Consider the following 4,154-nt stretch of genomic DNA (forward strand, 5'->3'; position numbering starts at 1 on the left):
GAAAAGGTGTGTGTGTATGCATGATATGATAAATTTGTTAAGCAAAGGTAAATGGATAGGCTTGCTTGGGCTTAGTGAGCTATGCTCATTGAGCTCATGCGCCGGTCATGGCCCTGGAAATTGGGTCATGACAAAACTAAATTGCATTGTTTTTAACTTAACTACATTCTGCTTTCTAAAACTTTCCGTATTATATCTTGTTCCCTTCTTATGTTCACTCACTGGGTTTATACTCACGTTTTTAAACTTCATGTTTTAGGTTTTACTGAGTTAAAGGTGATTGGATGCTAGAACGAGGTGCTCGTCCTTATTCATTGCTCAGTAAGTTTAACATGAGCTTAAATGTTAGCAACCGTGCCTAGAGTCACTCCGTTGATTGTCAAGGTTTAATTATGTGTATATGAGTACTTGATGTGAAATACCAAGATTCATTTGTCAAGCTATATATGTATATTATGGTTGATTGTGCCATTATGAATGCATAATTGGGCTTTATGAATTGTTTTCAAAGGAACTATATTTGAACATTACGAATTTTGGATTTTTAAAAAATATAGATTAATGTATAAGATTATATAAATAGGCTTGCTTAGGGTTAGTGGGCTAAGCCCATTAGTCCCTTGCACCGATCATGTCTCGAAAAATTGGGTTGTGACATATTCAAACTAAAATCATAATTCTTACCTTTCCACACTTGGATCTTGAAACCAAGCCACATATGTCACGACCCAATTTCCCGAGCCATGACCGGCGCATGAGCTCAATAAGCATAGCTCACTAAGCCCAAGCAAGCCTATCCATTTACCTTTGCTTAACAAATTTATCATATCATGCATACAAACACACATTTTCCCTGGTGTGAACATAGCCAAAACACAATGGTATTATCGATAATAATATACATGCACTATACTAGTCATGTATTTAGCAATTTACATTGCATACACATATTCACATTGTTAGATTGTATTCACAATACAAAAGGACCCATGACTTCCAACGGAGACATTTACAATAAAAGGGATTACTATCGAATGTCAGACACATACCCAGGAGATGCTCGTGGAGTTGATGATCCTTGAGTTTGTGAGACTCACCCCCTTATCTCTACTTTTTTAGATAAGTGATCAGCCTACATGCATTTATCAGCACATATTGTCCACCGCGGATAGGTAAAGGCATCTCATAGCACTTTCTTCCGAGTCGCTCCACTACTAGAGGTCAAGTCCATTGCAGTGTATTTGTTTGTAAATAGTCGTTGGTCTAAATGTGAAAGTGTATAATTTGGAAATTATAAACCTTTATGTATTTTTGTTGGGTGAGGGCTGATAATGCATCAAATACAAATAAAACATAGCAAAAATAAATTTAAAAAAATTAAATTACGCCTCACATTCCTAAGATCTTTTTTATGCCAAATTGAGTACAAAATTAAATTAAAAATAAAATAAATTGGATCATATCAAGTTTACCTAAATAACAAAGGTTGATAAATCCTTTGTTAAACCACCAAATCAACCTTCAAAAAGCTCAACCACCTCAGCCCGATTATAGCAAACCAAAGCTGTCCAAGGAATCCTTGTACAACCTCTAATGGTGATCCACACTAATGAATTAGAAAATCCTTCTCCAAAGATTGGGAGTGCTATGCTTTGACAATGTGCTAGCAAGTTTCATAAACTCATAATCCACACAGAATTGTGGGGTTGAACACATAAAAGAAATCAAGTGTATCATGACCCGGAACCTCCCTCGGGCCCATGACAACCGCCTCGATGTCTCGATTGATACTCATTACCCGAAATACCAATCGGAACCCTACAAGGCCTACATATCAGTTTTAAACAATTTCCAGTCATTTCCGGCTCAAGTAAATGAAAAGATAAAAATATAACATTTTTATATAAAACAATATTTATAGAAACAAGTGTAAGTAAAATAAATTCATACATACAATAATTTACAAAGTTATAATGTACAATAATAATTACAATGACAAGTGACCCCTAAGTACACCAAGTATTAGTGATAGTAACCTACTATCTGTGAGATAAAGGGATCAACTGGAATCCTCGACAAAATCGGTCTCTACAAGCTATCACAGGCCTGAAATATTTGGAAAAGAGGTGGGCGAGATTTTGCAATCCCAATGAGTAAATAGACATTATCATAAATATCTCAAGGCGAGTAACATGGAGGCAAGTTTATACAACAAATTACAAACCATTTCATAAGGTTTTCAATTTATTTCTTAAACCATAAAATATTTGTAATTTACCAAAACAGTTGTTAAGGCTTATAACTTTTATTAAAAACAGGGCTCAAGCCAAAACTAGTCCTCGGGGATACCTTGGCCGAGGCATCTAACCGAGTCTGCCAAGGTTGTTAAGATATTTACATGTGAAACACATTTTTATTTTTAAAACAAGTCGTTCCTTGGCATTGGCCGAGTTACACATTCACGTGGGGGTTCGACGTGAAGTGAACTCTAACACTATTTCGGGAGTTAACCTCCTCGCCTCTACTACCGGAGAAACCATATAATCGGGTTTACCGTGCCCCTCTAATAGGCAGTCCACGAAAACCCGTCACTGCAGTGACTAAACCCACCAATTTTAATAATATTTCGACAGTATAATGTGGCTTTTATTTATTTACCCAGCCTGCGTAGTAAAAGACAGCTTACATAAATTCCCAATGCAATTATCAAATATAGCCACATATATACTCATATATCATAAGCCATTCATAGGAAAATATATATTCCAAAATAATGGGCAGCCTCCAATTACTCAATTTCATAATCAACACAATATATTTTTATTTGTCACATTTATTTCTAAAACATCAAAAATCCCATTTTAATCTCATTTGCATTTCATAAAATCCATGAAGAGCATTTAAAAATAAACTCTAGATAATTTACAATAATAATAGGTTTACTCACCGTTTGTACAAACTTAATGCTTCCTAGGTCCCCCGATCACTATTCGTCGGGTACAACTTCCTTGCCTTTACCGGAAGGCTCTCCTCTTAGACACATTGCAAAAATTACATAATTCACCACATTGATGCAAAATCACTATATAATTAACTTAAATCCTATACTAATGCATGGTATGAAATGCAATAGCCTAAAACGACTTAAACGCGAGATTAACCTATTTTTGGCACTTTACCCGATAAATTGCTAACGTGCTCCATTTGAGCTCTAAATTGTCCCATTTTCTCTCCAACATTTTTAACCATTAAATATCAGCCAATAACTCACTAAAATACCAAAATCAGCTCACTTTCCTCCTTGGAAAATTTGGCCAAAAATGGGACATCAATTCGGTAAATCTTCCACTTTATTTTCTATCACATTTAACCATTTTTCATCATTTTCTCCTCATTTCTCTTAGAATAAAAATCCATTCATCATCATTGTACATCATTGAACATTCAGCCAAGGGTGGGTATTATGAAAATTTCATGCTTTCTTGCCCAATTTGATTTCTATACACATTTAACTAACTAAAACTATCAATTTAACTAAAAATCAAAACATAAAAATTTCAAATTCCTCCCCCTTGAATTTCGTCCAGCCCTTGATATCACTTTTTGATCTCTCTCCTCAAGTATGCTAAATGGAAACAAAGGCATAAGAAACGTAGAAATCAAGCTAAAGTCAAAAAATCTTATCGTTAGACACGTAAACTGTCGAAAAATGCGATTTCCCTTTTGAATTTTCTAGTTTTCCTTTGGTTTTTCTCTTTTCTTCCTTTCCTCTCTATTTTCTCTCTTGTTCTCTCCTTTTGGCTGGCCATCACTTAATATGGGGTTTAAATGGGTTGCCTTTTTATTAAAATAATATTAAATCATTAAAAAAGTGCCATGTGTCACTTTCCCATTGGCCCGTTTTAAAATTTTGTCCTTTAAACTTTAATTTTTCACCACTAAACATACCATAGTTATTCATACAAAAATAAGTAAATCCTATGATTTTGACAAGTTTTGGGTGGTGAAAATTATAGTTTTTACCCCGAGGTGACAAAATTACCGTTTTAATCAAAAAATGTAAGAAAAATTGAAAACAAATTCAATAATGGGATTATAAAGGCAATTAAAGCGAGTATTAAGGCTTTTCTAGGCATGAGTGACTATAAATGATC

This window comes from Theobroma cacao, chromosome 7 (assembly GCF_000208745.1).
Source record: "Theobroma cacao cultivar B97-61/B2 chromosome 7, Criollo_cocoa_genome_V2, whole genome shotgun sequence".
Classification (NCBI taxonomy): domain Eukaryota; kingdom Viridiplantae; phylum Streptophyta; class Magnoliopsida; order Malvales; family Malvaceae; genus Theobroma; species Theobroma cacao.